The sequence below is a fragment of the Xenopus tropicalis genome, chromosome 9 (assembly GCF_000004195.4).
Source record: "Xenopus tropicalis strain Nigerian chromosome 9, UCB_Xtro_10.0, whole genome shotgun sequence".
Classification (NCBI taxonomy): Eukaryota; Metazoa; Chordata; class Amphibia; order Anura; family Pipidae; genus Xenopus; species Xenopus tropicalis.
This window is the reverse complement of record NC_030685.2, coordinates 17,865,366-17,881,569: the sequence shown is the minus strand read 5'-3', so window position 1 is coordinate 17,881,569 and position 16,204 is coordinate 17,865,366.

The following is a 16,204-nucleotide window of genomic DNA, read 5'->3' as shown; positions in this document are numbered from 1 at the left end:
CTTATCCTACTGAGGTCTCCAACCTCAGGTTCTCACCAACCACCTCCTCCAGCAAGTGGGGTCCATTTTTGCTTCCAAATAATACATAGTAGTTACACTTCAGACAGTCCATCTTGAGAGTCTTAATCAGCAGTTTTTGGTTGGAGCAAGTATTATCGGTTCCTTAAATAATACATTAAAAAAAAGATAAGCCAGAAATGCTGTATGTTTAGTTAGTGGGGTTCTGTACCAGCCCAAGGCAACCACAGCCCTTTAGCAGGGAAGGTCTATGCCTCTGAAGATAGCCCCCCATCTTCTTTTCTGCTGATTAACCTGCTGTGGTTACCTGTTCTGATGGTTTCTGATGAGCCCTAAGCTTAGCTTATCAGCAGCAGCCCCAGAGCACACTGAGCATGTGCAGTGCCACTGACACACAAAAGAAGGCCTAACAAATTCCAAGATGGGAAGCTGCTGGGGACAACTTTGTGGGCCTGGATCATTACTGTTGCTGCTTAACCTCTGGCCTGGTACAATATGTTCAGTATATAAAATACAGCATTTCCAGGTTTTATTTTCCTTTAAAGGGCATATAAACCTTTTGTCACAAAGCTATTGTTATGAATAACCTGCATTCTGGTGGCTGGTAGTGTAACACCTATGGGCACACCCTCCTCGCTAGGGCAAGCAGCATCGAATAGTGTGGCCCTGGCCCCCCAAACACGATAAAACGTTTATAAAGGGGAAATAATACCATAAGCCCGCCGACGAGACCTGCACTTCAGCTCTGTTGCATAACAGCATTTGAGGCAAATGCGATCCAGCCGAAATGAAATATAACTCATGTATAATGACATTAGGTAAGTGCGATACAAGTCGGTGTAATAGCTTGATGCGGAATCCTAGCCTTGGGATTCGATAATTAAATTGCGCAGACAGACGAGGGAAGGCGCATTCGCATCCGCCAGCTTTTAAGACAGAACGTTTTTGCTATTCATAGTCACAGCGCGGCGGCGGAGTATAGGGAACTTGGGATCTCAACCGACTTGCAAAGGGGAGGGCGAAATGTCACTTTAATCTACATAAATTAATATTTCATTTGCATAAAATATGCGTGAAATGGGGAAAGCTTGAAGTATCTTTGTATTCTTTTTAGTAGCAATTACTAACATTCGTCTACACTTCTTCCTTTATCGAGTCCCCCCCCCCTTGTTTGATTATTTTTTCTAACTTATCCCATCGTTTCCTCCAGGTACCGCGCCAATGTGCCCATAGTAACGGCTTCAGATCCCCGCGCAGCTAAACAGCAGCAGAAAGACCTAAAATCTAATTAGATGGGTAATCTGGGCTCCCAAAGCAGTTTCTCGAGTTGTTTTGTTTTTCTAATTGAGTTAATTATGGTTCTGCGCTCTCAGGGGCAGGATCTTTTTAACTTTATTTATTTAAAAAACAACAACATTTTTTTTCAGTAATTTTTTGTCAGCGTAACATTTACATTTTCTTTTTCTCTTGCATAAAAAAATGAGCATATATTTTCCATAGGTGGCCACTCGTACGGGTGAAGACACACGGAGCTACTTAGTAGCAGCTACTTGTCACTGCTACTATAGCCCATAAAATACCCTTCCATAGACAATACTGAGAATTGCCTCTGTTAAAACACACGTAGAGACAATTATCAGTAAATGAACAGCATTGTCTATTTCTGTAGCCGTGACAAGTAGCTGCTACTATACTAGTAGCTCCGTGTGTCTTCACCCTAAAACAATATTGCACAATAAATCTTTTTAGGCTCTCCATTTGAAATGCAAAAAAATCCCCCAATGAGAATCCCAGCTGATCTGTGTAAATCCGGCTCCCTGTTCTCTGTTCCTGCAATTGGAGTTGGGAGCATTAAGCCCAGTTTCCCAGCACTGAACAAGTCTGTCCCTTTATCCCCATGTCTGATTCCTGTGCCATATAATGAGGGGAAATAATGACATAATTATCTCTATATGTAAGGTACCAGCAAGGGGCCTGACACAGTGCTGGGAATCAGCATTCTCATTGGTCAGTTCTTTTGCATCTTTAATTAAGTTTTTGGTTAGCATTTCTCATTGGTTTCCATGTGTATTTACGTTATTCATCAAGTTCTATAGAGAACTAGGTGCATTGAGCTTTATGGTTGGGTTTAGTGTCCCTATCGTCAGTGAACTCATATACTCATGGAAACTGAACCCTTTTGTGGGGAGGGGGGGGTACTAAATAACATTTAAAGGGGAAGTGCAACAGTTAAAGGCAGGAAGAGTGTAGAATAGCAGTTACAGCAGGATAGATGGTTCATGTTGGGCAAGATGAAGGGGATATTTATGGATTTTGTGTATAGATGGTTTCTCATAAGCTTGGATTTATCTTTTCTAGATTTGGGAACCTTCCAGTAGTTCCTGGAAAATGCTTCCAGCTCTGCCACGTCCGGTATCGACGCCCTGCGTTTTTACATCTGCCCAAATCCACCTCTCCAACCGTCAGCCTGCGCCGCAGCCGCTTCATAGTCAATGCATAATAACGACAGGCTAAATGATAGGAGCCAATTAAAGGTAATAAATAATAACGGATCCATGAGGACTGCCGGCGTATTGGAGAAAGGCGGTCGCTAATGAGGCATTTTATTGACTTTCATTGGAATGATGTAATCTGCCAGTCTATTAGAGGGCATAGTATGGGGAGATTGATTAGAACAGCCGATGGAAGATAAAAGCAATGTCAATCAGTGGGAAGAACTCGGCTAATTTGCAGGCAAATATGACAGGCGAAGCAAACGATTCCGCTGTGAGCGGAATGGGGAAACGAGAGACGAGGTAACAGCAGGTAACAAGCAGCATTCGCTTTTTAAGCGGCCAATGAAAATTAGGAAATTGGGATAATGATTTTAATTCAGGGCTTGTAACCATATCGTGATATTATTATAGAATGATGGGCAGATCCAAGCTGTATTGTTATAGAACAAATAAAAATAACCTGGATGCTATATAGGCTTTGCAATTGCATCTTAGGGTGTGTCCTGCAGCAGCGCCATTATCCGCGGCTACCTATAGAAAATGTGGGTTATATGCTTCATTCACCTCTTATTGAATTCAAGTGGAAGTGCTCTGTACGGTGGGATCAAGGTGAACTGAAGGTTGCTTAGAACTGGACTGTCTATAACATACTAAAAGTTAACCTAAAGGAGAAGGAAAGGTAAAAACTAAGTAAGCTTTATCAGAAAGGTCTATGTAAATACAGCCATAAGCACTCACAGAAACGCTGAACTGAGTTCTCTGTCAAAAGATTTATTGTGTCTGTTTTCCTCTGCCAGAGACACGCAGCTCTCTCCTCTCTCCCCTCTCCTGCTCCCCCCTCCCTCAAGAATGCTAAGAACTCCCCCCCCCTTAGGAATGTGGATTTGAGCCAGTCAGCAGGAAGCTTCCTCATAGTCTTACAAACTGCCCATGTACACCGGTCTTGGTACAGGAGCGAGGCATTATGGGAACTTTCTTTACACAGCTCAGCGTTTTTTTTTCCTATGAGGCTTCTGATCATCTGAACAGGAGAAATATGTGGAGGCTTAAGGGCACTATTGAGACAACTGAAGGTATGCCTGCAGCTTGAGATTAACTCTTTATTAGCCTTTCCTTCTCCTTTAAAGGTGAACCACCCCATTAATGGCTGTCTACCAAGAAAATACGTAGAAGAAACCTCCTAGAATTGCCAGGACCATGAACATTACCCATTCTGTACAGAAACAAAGAGGAGAACATGAAAAAGACAGAATGAGAGAAAAATAAAAGAGGCGTGAGAAACAAAGAGGAATAGAAAGAATAAAGATGATTGTAAAAAGGAGGAGGTAATGTTTTGTAGAGATAGAACATAATGTGAGGTTTCCTCTATGTAGGGTTGCCACCTTTTGTTCCATAATACCGGCCTTCGAGTCGGGGGCAGGCCATGACATTTTGGGGGCGGGACTATGGCATAAGGGGTGGGGAAATGGTTGGACCAGGTGTGGAAAGGGTAACTGTGACTGGTAAATGGGCGGGGAAATGGGTGGGCAGAGGTGGGCATGTGACTATAAAGGATGATTAGTGCAGAAAAGAAGGGAAATTTTTGGAGTACAGGTATGGGATCCCTTATCTGGAAACCCGTTATCCAGAAAGCTCCAAATTACGGAAAACCCGTCTCCCATAGACTTCATTTAAATCAAATAATTCAGAATTTTAAAACTGATTTCTGTTTCCTCTGTAATAATAAAACAGTACCTGTACTTGATCCCAACTAAGATATAATTAATCCTTATTGGGGGCAGAACAGCCCTATTGGGTTTATTTAATGGTTAAATGATTCCTTTTTCTCTGTAATAATAAAACAGTACCTGTACTTGATCCCAACTAAGATATAATTACCCCTTATTGGGGGCAGAACAGCCCTATTGGGTTTATTTAATGGTTAAATGATTCCCTTTTCTCTGTAATAATAAAACAGTACCTGTACTTGATCCCAACTAAGATATAATTACCCCTTATTGGGGGCAGAACAGCCCTATTGGGGTTATTTCATGGTTAAATGATTCCCTTTTCTCTGTAATAATAAAACAGTACCTGTACTTGATCCCAACTAAGATATAATTACCCCTTATTGGGGGCAGAACAGCCCTATTGGGTTTATTTAATGGTTAAATGATTCCTTTTTCTCTGTAATAATAAAACAGAACCTGTACTTGATCCCAACTAAGATATAATTACCCCTTATTGGGGGCAGAACAGCCCTATTGGGTTTATTTAATGGTTAAATGATTCCCTTTTCTCTGTAATAATAAAACAGTACCTGTACTTGATCCCAACTAAGATATAATTACCCCTTATTGGGTGCAAAACAATCCTATTGGGTTTAATTAATGGTTTATTGATTTTTTAGTAGCCTTAAGGTATGGAGATCCAAATTACGGAAAGACCCCTTATCCGGAATACCCTTGGTCCCGAGCATTCTGGATAATGGGTCCTATACCTGTATTACAAATTTACCGGCCAGTAATTGCAAGTAAATTGGTAATACTGGTGCTGGCCCTAGGTGGTGATTTAATGGCTAGGCCGGTTATATAGTGGCTAGATGGCAACAGTACCTCTGTGCCCCTGGCACGCTCATCCAACATGGCCTCTCCTAGTTTGTTTATCGCCTTGAGCACCTCTTCTTGCCAATCACAGTTCTTTGCAGCAGGTGCCATGTAACAACTAAGGTGCTAATGACAAATAGCGAGATGGGAAAAGTACTGTGCGCAGGCAATATCTTCCCCCTGTTCCCAATGATCCGATGCATTAATCACCCAGGAAACTTTCTGGCGCGGCATTTACAAAGAGAAGCGCTCCCCTGGACTGCAAAATATAATTAAATGTTTGGCAAACGACAGGTTAAGCAATCAAATGCTTCTCCGGAATAAAAAGAAGAATAAAAGAAGAGGAAACAAACAGAACCTCTGGCTCCCGTGTTGCTAAGAAGCCAGTGACTCACAGAACTTATTAATGATATTGAGGAAAGGGGAAAATATTTACCATGGTAATACTTTAACTATGGAAGAAGGAGAAAACAAGCGCGAAGCAGCAGGGACAGAAAGGACACAATCCTGTCTGTTAATTGATTTTTTTCTGCCTTAAAAATCTCACTTAATCCTTGGCTAACAAGGCGCTGTATTCCCCCATTGGGCCTTCAGTACACAGGGCCCTTCGTTGCCATGTAAATCTAGCATGATGCAAAGCCAATCAGTGTTTGAGCGAGGGCAATTAAATGATCACGGGCAGTCGGAAACATGCTGTTCAGTTCTGAAGCACAGAGAAACCCTGTCAGAGCTGCCATTGATTAATGTGATGCCATTGAAATGCCACTAATATGCCATCCTGATGAACTGCGCCCCCTACAGGGGAACTTTAATAAAACCAATTCTATGGTATCTCTGTACAGACCCTATAGGGAAGTGTGGTAACAGGTTTGCTTTAGGTCTAGTAACCTATAGGAACCAACCCAATGCTGCCTGCTGATTGGTTCATTTTACATGTGTTTTCGTTACCCACTTTGGTGTTGTTCATGCTGCAACCTGCAATGTTCCACTGTTGGTAGTTTTCTGTAATGTTGTCTCTCCTTGGGGTATTTCCATTCACGCCACCTTAGCAACCAGACCATAATGCCTCCTGCTTTCATGCAAGAGCATTAGAGCACTACAGGAGTTGCTCTTGAAGATTCTGGCCAGCATTAGGGCACTACAGGAGTCACGCTTGAATCTTCTGGCCAGCATTAGAGCAAACCAGGAGTCACTCTTGAAGCTTCTGGCCAGCATTAGAGCAAACCAGGAGTCACTCTTGAAGCTTCTGGCCAGCATTAGAGCAAACCAGGAGTCACTCTTGAAGCTTCTGGCCAGCATTAGAGCAAACCAGGAGTCACTCTTGAAGCTTCTGGCCACACAAGTTGCTCTTGATGGTTCTGTCTAGCATTAGAGCAACTGAAGGTTTTGACCAGCATTAGAGCTCTACATGAGTCACTCTTGAAGGTTCTGTCCAGCATTAGAGCAACTGAAGATTCTGCCCAGCATTAAAGCACTACATGAGTCACTCTTGAAGGTTCTGGCCAGCATTAGAGCACACAAGGAGTTGCTCTTGAAGGTTCTGGTCAGCATTAGAGCATGGTTCTGGCCAGCATTAGAGCACTACAGGAGTTGCTTTTGAAAGTTCTGATTAGCATTAAAGCAACTGAATGTTCTGGCCATCATTAGAGCACTACAGGAGTTGCTTTTGAAGGTTCTGATTAGCATTAAAGCAACTGAATGTTCTGGTCAGCATTAGAGCACTACATGAGTCACTCTTGAAGGTTCTGTCCAGCATTAAAGCACTACATGAGTCACTCTTGAAGGTTCTGCTCAGCATTAGAGCACACAAGGAGTTGCTCTTGGAGGTTCTGGTCAGCATTAGAGCATGGTTCTGGCCAGCATTAGAGCAATACAGGAGTTGCTTTTGAAAGTTCTGATTAGCATTAAAGCAACTGAATGTTCTGGCCAGCATTAGAGCACTACATGAGTCACTCTTGGAGGTTCTGGTCAGCATTAGAGCATGGTTCTGGCCAGCATTAGAGCAATACAGGAGTTGCTTTTGAAAGTTCTGATTAGCATTAAAGCAACTGAATGTTCTGGCCAGCATTAGAGCACTACATGAGTCACTCTTGAAGGTTCTGCTCAGCATTAAAGCACTACTTGAGTCACTCTTGAAGGTTCTGCCCAGCATTAGAGCACACAAGGAGTTGCTCTTAAAGGTTCTGGCCAGCATTAGAGCACACAAGGAGTTGCTCTTAAAGGTTCTGGCCAGCATTATAGCACACAAGGAGTTGCTCTTAAAGGTTCTGGCCAGCATTAGAGCACACAAGGAGTTGCTCTTGGAGGTTCTGGTCAGCATTATAGCACACAAGGAGTTGCTCTTAAAGGTTCTGGCCAGCATTAGAGCACACAAGGAGTTGCTCTTAAAGGTTCTGGTCAGCATTAGAGCACACAAGGAGTTGCTCTTAAAGGTTCTGGCCAGCATTAGAGCACACAAGGAGTTGCTCTTAAAGGTTCTGGCCAGCATTAGAGCACACAAGGAGTTGCTCTTGGAGGTTCTGGTCAGCATTAGAGCAAGGTTCTGGCCAGCATTAGAGCACTACAGGAGTTGCTTTGGAAGGTTCTGATTAGCATTAAAGCAACTGAATGTTCTGGTCAGCATTAGAGCTCTACATGAGTTGCTTTGGAAGGTTCTGGTGAGCATTAGAGCTCTGCAGGAGTTGCTCTTGAAGGTTCTGGTGAGCATTAGAGCTCTACAGGAGTTGCTCTTGAAGGTTCTGGTGAGCATTAGAGCTCTACAGGAGTTGCTCTTGAAGGTTCTGGTGAGCATTAGAGTTCTACAGGACTTGCTCTTGAAGGTTCTGGCCAGCTGGGGTCAACAAAGCAAAAGTATGGTATAATTATACCATAACCAACTGACAGGGGATGAGAGAGGCATTTTTGTTTTGGGTGGCTATCAACAGATTTCTTTCCATTTAATATATATGAATATAGCGCAGTTGGTCTTGTTTGAAGAGGCTAAATCTCCATTAGTCTCTACCTATGCTTATTGGATATAAAGGGGTTCACTTTGTTTGTATGTGCCTATCCCTTCTGGCATAAAGTAAAGACTATGACCCTCTGGCTAGGAAGGAGACTAGGGCTAGATTCCTATGGAACCTGAGATATTCATGACCCATGGGCTTCTATATATATATATATATATATACCACTGCAAACAGGGTTCATATTAAGGGATCCCTTTTGCCCATAAATGTTTAATTATATGAAAAATGTGCTAATGCAAATAATAGATTAAAAATAATACTAATAAAGACTTAACTGGGCTCTGTAACCATGAGCATTAACAAGTGAGTTTGCTGAGCGGCGCAGTATTGTACATTCCCCCTCTGCACACTGGGAATACACCCACAGGAGTGAGCACCAACACTGAAAATGGGGCTTTATCTAATTATTTCATATTATGTGCTTTACCATGGGTACAGCCTTGGAACAACATCTAGGCGCTAGGGCAGGTATTATGCCTTTATACTGCCCAGTCCATTAGAAGCCAACTTGCTCACAGGCATAGTTTCCCTTTAAGCACTGATACAGCATGTAGCTCTGATTTAATAAGCAACGGATATTTAGCAAGTTTCCTAATTTCCAGATAATTACCCTCGTCGTACAGCCTCATTGCTAGCAGCAAAAAGAGAACAACAATGATTATAGGTTTCAAACTAAGTAATGGACTGAAGAATGTGCGGTTTTAAGGATTATTTAATTGTTATTCTAGCAGTGATTTCTATTGGACTGGAAAGGAGGAAATCGGATCAGAGGCAAAAGAAAAGTTACGTCTGAAATAAGGACCCTGGTGCTTTTTAGTTATTTTCTATTTTCAGTTCAGCTTTCCAGTCTGGAGTTTCAGCAGTTATTTGGTTGCTAAGGTCCACGTTACCTTAGCAACCAGTGTTTTGATTGAGAGACCGTTAAATGAATAGGAGAGGGCCTGAATGGAAAATAAAGTAACAATAATAAAGCTGTAGCCTCATAAAGCAGTAGTTTTTTGGCTGCCGGGGTCAGTGACCCCCATTTAAAAATTCCAAAAGTTCTAACAAATAAATAACGAAGACCAATTAAAAAGTTGGTTAGAATATGCCATTCTATAATATACTAAAAGTTTGCTTTTACCCCTTTAAAGCAACATCGTCTGTCTCCGAGGGGTCCTGTGAAAACCCCACAACAAAGGTTATTGGATCGCTCGGAAAAACAGGGCCAGATAAATACAAGTTCCTGGGCTGAACTGATGGCATTTAAAAAGCATTCAATGTAGCTTTCTAGTTGGGTTTTCTGTGTCTCTATTACACAGCCCAGTGACTTCTAGAGAACTAAGAGTATAGGTGGCCAAGTGGTTTCCTAACTGACCATTTTCTTATAAATTCTTGATGAATCAGATGAAAGTGAGTGTAGGACTGGCCAGACCGGGGATGACGTAGTTGGCCAGTTTGAATAAATTGCAATATATGGACAAACAAACCTGAGTAGTAGTTCTACCATCAGCCACTAGAGGGGGCAATTAGTTTGCCAAAATTACTTCCTAGATGCCAAAATATATGAGCTTCCTTTATAATCGCGCCTTAGAACAGCGGTTCTCAACCTGTGGGTCGGGACCCCTTTGGGGGTCGAACGACCCTTTCACAGGGGTTGGCTAAGACCATCGGAAAACACATATTTCCCATGGTCTGAGGAATCATTTTATGGTTGGGGTCACCACAACATGAGGAACTGTATTAAAGTGTGACGGCATTAGGAAGGTTGAGAACCACTGCCTTAGAAGCTGTGCCTTTTACCCATTAGCCAATTGGGCAAAGATGCCTGGCCATAGCAGAGTTAGAATAAATATAAAGTGAGCCATTAGCAGAAATGGTTTTCCTTCGTTCATGCGATCTGAGCTGGGGGTTTTACTATCTATGAGCAGATTCCAAAAAAAGCCCAGTATCTGTCCTCCAGTGGTTGATTCAAGTTTAGCAGCAGCAGCAGTCAAACTGGCACAGTATTCTCCTTATGTGTAAAGCAAGATGGCTGCCATGGTGTTGCTAGGATTGTTTGGGGCATCCTTTCATAGTTCTAGTTAGGGGTGATCTCTCTTGGAGACAAGTGGAACAATTTTATGTGTCACCTTTAAAAACACAACACTATCCGTAGGAAGGATAATGACAAGGCCAGGCATTTTCAGACTACACTCTGTCCAAGGGCCCTATGAATACTTCTCCAGCTGTTCAGCTTCCCATAAGGGGAGTCTCACATGTATTGCTCTGTGGGATCTTCAAATCCATTATGTCTTTCCCTTAGGTGCTCCATCTGGTGCCTGGACGCAGTGTTGGGTCACTCTGATATCAGGCCCATTCTCCAGTTAGAAGCCTACAGTCATCTCTTACTCATGGGTGGTGCCCTCTGGGCTTGCCCCTTTCCTAATCACTTAGTGGGTGGGCATCAGTCGCATACAAACTGGAAAAACCTTGGGTGACTGGGTTCTTCCCCAGCCTGACTGATATTTAAAAACATCGATCAGACCATCTTGAAGGTTCTGGCCAGCTGGGGTCATCAACCCATCATTCTGGTCTCATAGATGGGTGACATTTTGGTCAAGAAATGCCAGATCAGTGACCAATAGCTGCCATGTATGGGCATCTCAGAGCTCAGTAGGCCTAGTATGGGTTGGTCAGTGGCACTGAGGTCCAACTTCTTATAGTGTACAGCTCCGTTTTGTATATGTGCATGTTGTAGCCTAATGGCACATAGGGGATTGTGACTGCTGCTCTAATGAGCATCTATGAGCTGAGGTTCAAAAATACAGAATGATATTAATACTGCATAATAAACACTAACACTGTGTATTAAAACCATAAATAAAATACAAGCAAACAACAGTAAGTTGGCACCACCATCCCACTTTAATTTATAGCACGAGAAATAAAACTTGGCCCCTCCTGTACCTATTTGTACTTCAGCCAAAACGGTTTTGCTTTGTCCTCTGTGGGAAGCGGTGACAGGGAGATAGGGGCATGTTTGGCCTGATTCAAGAGAGCCCATAGGGAAGGTATATGGCTCTTTAACCATCTAGTCCTTATAATGGCTGGCTACAGGTCCCATCAAGCTTTATGTTATTCTGGGAGTTGAATTTCAGCAACATTTGGTTGGAACAACACTGCTATGGGAGGTTTATGTCCCCTGTAAGTATTATTATACATAAATATGTATTTTTGCTTAGGCTTGCAACAGTTGTACAGTGTCAGTAAATACAATTAATTCAATTTATCATAATTTACAGAGTTTTCATTCTGCACCAGCAGTAGCCACAGGCTCCCAATGAGTTACTGAGTCACACAGAAAGTCACTTTCCTTCGCTACCAGGAAGTCAGAGATCAGAAATAAAAGAAAAAACATTGCGGGGTCAGGGTGTTTGGTAGAGGCATGTACAGAGAGTCCTAGTTCTAACAAATCCATAAGGATTTCCAAGCTGAATTGTGATGGAAAAGTGTCTTTAAAGGGCAAGTCAGTTCTATAAAAAAGACTTAGTTTAACATAGCCTTTTTTCTTTAATAGTCAGAGCATAAAACTGTGTTCTTTCACCTCCTTTCTCCCGCAAAGCTATGCCCCTTACATCAGAGCCCTCCATGTTTACTTCAGTGATTGTCTTGTTCTCCAACCGCCCAGTGTATGCGCTAACGCTTACTGCAGAGATGTTAAAATTTATGTCACTATCGTCAAAATTTATAACACTAGTGTTTCAGTTCCTCCTCTCCTTGTGTGGGGCTCTTTAACAAATTTTGGTTTAGAAGCTGGAGTTCCCCTTAATATGAATGTTCTTCAGTAGCCTTAGGCAGTGATCCCCAACCAGTGGCTCAGGGGCAACATGTTGCTCCCCAACCCCTTGGATGTTGCTCTCAGCGCCCCCAAACCAGGGAGTTATTTTTGAATTCCTGACTTGGGGGCAAATTTTGGATGAATAAAAACAAGATTTCCTACCAAATAAAGCCCCCTGTAAGCTGATAGGGTGCATAGAGGCCCCTAATAGCCAATCATAGCCCTTATTTGGCTCCTCCATGAACTTTTATGGTGCTTGTGTTGCTCTCCAAGTCTTTTTACATTTGACAGTGGCTAATGAGTAAGAAAGGTTGGGGACCCCTGCCTTAAGGTATGGTGATCTGAATAACAAAAAAAAGTAGCAGGGATATTAGGGGTGGGAGAGGTAATAGGTTTAAAATAAACTAAAAATGGGGGGAGAAGAAGGGATAGTGTTGATGGGAATGACAGTGGGTATAAGGAGCTACTGTAGCTGAATTAGGAGAGGGACTAGATATAAGAAAGCTGAAATGGGTGATAGTGGGGATGGGAAAGGGAATAGGTATAGGGAATTTAGAGAAACTAGGGGAGTACTAAGCATGAAGAGCTCAAGGAGCTGAAGAAAAAGGGACAGCAGGGGGGCAGCAGTCTGACCTGGGGGAGTATACGTGGTAGCAAAGTGCTGTTCCTATGAGTGTTTGTGCGATTCTGTGCACTTACATTACTGCCTGAGCGCCCAGCACTCCCCTCCCACATACATTATGCACTTCCCATACTGCCTCCTCTGATTCGCTCCCCTAATTGCAATCACCAAACGTCTGAAACAAGATACACATTAATAATTCATACGGTAAAAAAATCCCACGGATTCGGCGCTGCCTTTCTGAAGTCGGCCTGAAACACAAGTTGGAACAACTGGCAGCTTCACTCATAATGAGCCGAGCTTCAAAAGTAACATTTAATCAGATGGAATCATAGGCTTACGCTGAATTCTGATTTATTTTGCAACATGGGCCTGGTAGATATATATAAAATAACATAAGAGCCATCATTATCCTGTAATTACTGTACATCCTTATAAACGGTGCTTAGTGATGTCATCAGTTATAATGGTTTCTTAGTGATGTCATTAGTGTCACATGACAAACTGCAACTTGTGTATCATAAAAAAATCATAATAATGAAATATAATATAAATATAAAATATGCAGATAATTGAAATCACCTTGGAGTTCCAAGACCTTCGGGCTCATTTCCAGTAACGCAATGAGCCTCTGTAGTCCAAAAAGAGTCAGTGGTTTGAAATGCCTGAGGATGAAAAACTGAACAGCTACGGGTTGGGCAACAGCGATACATAGAGTCACTCTAGCCATCTTGCCTTCCTCCCTACTGTAGGACCCTACAAGGCCCCACTATGAAAAAAGGCCTTAGGGAAGTCATATTTGCATTCCCATTGGACAGCTCTGAATTTTGCCCAGGAAATACCTTTAGCACAGCCCCCAGTGCTGCCTAGCACAATCCAGCATATAGACCTGCACTGCAGCATCGGACTGGGCCAGCAGGACACCAGGAAAATGGCTGCCGCATTGGAGATTACAAGGTATACGTAATGGAGGGAGGAGGGCTTGGTGGTGACCTCACTAATGGGTTGGGGGGCCCTGAGGTGACCTCCCATCCAGTCTCAGCTGCAAAGTAAGGACAAATTGCACCTCAGATACCTGTAATAATGAAAAGGAGCATCTAAGCGTCATTCCATAAGGTTGTGCTAGCTTGGCCTTTAGTTGAGGACCTTAACTCACCCTGTTCATGATTTATTTAAATACCCCTGCTGACGCTCCTCCACTGATATTAGACATAGGCAGGGTGAGGGGGGAAGATATTACTGAAGGAGAGGGGGATATGCCTGGTAATGTTACAGAAGGGGGAAGGGTTATAGATATTACAAGCCAGGGGGATAGGAGTAAGGCTAGTTAAGAACCCCGCCCTCTCCCAGCCCAAACTAGAAAAAAATAATTATCTGTAAATTATTATTTGCTATTATTATGTAATTTGCAAAAGTGCTCAGAAGAGCACTCTGAGCAATTTTACATTTTTTTGGGGGGAAGGATTATTCCTAAAACGATAAGTAAGCCTTTTTTTTCCAAATCCCCTAAAATTACTTTAAACAGCTACCAGAATAACATACATTTCTCCCTACATGCAGATTTATTTAGTTTCTCTATTTCAAGCACCTGAACTGCAGCTCTTTTAGTTACTTCCTTGTCTAGTGTGAAGCTCTGTCTACTTTTGCTTTCTGAGTCCTCCTCTCTCTATGAATATCTTAAATTGGTGCCTACTGGGCATGCTTACTACGTCTGCTCCAATTAAAATCAATCAGGCATGCCCAATAGGCACCTATTTGAGGTCATCATAGTTGTAGAAGGAAGATGTGCTCAGAAAGCAAAAGGGGCCAGAGCTTCACTCTTGATAAGGAAGTAACTAAAAGAGCTGCAGTTCAGGTTCTTGGTATAGAGAAACTAAATAAATCTGCATGTAGGGAGAAAGGTATGTTATTCTGGGGGCTGTACAGAGTAATTTCAGATATTAAAAAAAAGGTTTACTTATTCTTTAAAGTGTTCTGTGCCAGGGATATGGAATAACTGATTGTGAAGATTTTATTAATCTCTTATCATCTTCAGCCCCTGTCCTATTCATGTTTAATTCTGATATCTCTATAGATATCCGTAGGGCCCACACAGGGCTCATGTAATCCCCTCACTGATATAGGGCCCCTGATGGGACCACCACCTGTCCAGCCCTGTGCAAACTTTATAAATAAACCCCACAAGGTGAAAGATTAAATAATTGGGCATATTTGTATCCAAATCCCAATGCAAATGAATGTAATGGAGCGAAACAATTTGCTGAGCACTTATGGGCACGGTGCAGGCCGGGGGCTGCCATATTATTATTATTATAGGGGGGAAGGAGAGGCTGAAACAATTGGCGCTAAGTACGGGAGCTGAGTGGCTGCACTTACTGAGAGTCTCATATCAGCGCTAAGTGGATCTTCACTGCTAAATTATCTGCGGGCTGCACATTTATTCCCAGCCTCATCCAAACCCAAATCTGTAACGAGGGGATTATACATTACTGGCAAATGGTGCGGCGTCTCGCAACCCACCGTGGTTCCGCTGAGTGGGAAGAACACACAGAACTGTGTATAACAAGAAAAAGGAAATATCACAATAAATGTAGATTCTGCCTTCTACTGGAACGTTCTTTCTGGTGCAAGGTTGGTTAGAAAGTAGGGATGGATTCGGCCAAGACTCGGGTTTTTCAGCAGGATACATGCAAATCCACGCTTCTGGCCGAACCGAATCCTTAAAATCATGTGACTGTGACATTTGACTGTGCGCATGATGCTCTTTAACCCTTCTGACCCCCCACCCACTCACGTTCTGCCATTTGTTTTCCAGAATTTCCCCCCCAGCCCACCATACTTTCATCTGGCACTGATACAGGGTGGGAATGAGATCCAAAGTAGGGTTGCCACCTGGTTACCTGGCTTCATTCACCTTTCCCCACCCAGCCCACTTATTTTCCTGCCCCTTATGTCATAGCCCTGCCCCAAAATAATGTCACAACCCGCCCCAAACCCAAAAGCTGTTATTATTGACAGAAGAAGGTGGCAGCCCTAGTTCCAAGGGTGTGGGTGGGTGCTGGCGCCACTGCTTGTGCCATTCATGCCGTTGGTGCATCCGCGGGGGCACTGGTGTTGCTGCAAGTACCTCACACAGTTCTTATTTCTAATCTATTTCCTCTTCCTGCCATAGGATTCCAGCTTTACAGGCTCAGGGGGTGGGAAAGTGTACAAGAATAGTTTCATTATATGTTTTTGTTTGTTTTTTCTTGCTTTTTAGGATCCAAGCGGGATCCTTGACTTTTGGGGGATGAAGCTAAGCTAGAATGAGAATGACTGGAAAATGAGATGTAAATAGCAGGACATGTGCAATCAGAAATGTGGCTAGAACTATTTTAAAAGGAAAGAAAATAAACCATTTTCCAAGACAAAACCTAAATCACTAGCTTACAATGATACAGCGCCATCATGTGGCCACTTTTGCTCAAAGCAGTTAAATCGGAATAATTGTCAGTCACATTTTATCTCACAGTGGCGCAGCACCATCAAGAGGCTGCTTAGCTTCTACGCAAGAAATCTGAATCCTCTTTAGTCGCTGACATCTACAGTGACCGTATGCCTCCATGTGATTGGTACAGGGTCGGACTGGGGGGTGCAGGGCATCCCCACCCCCCACAGAGCCTCCCTAACTCCCTGCC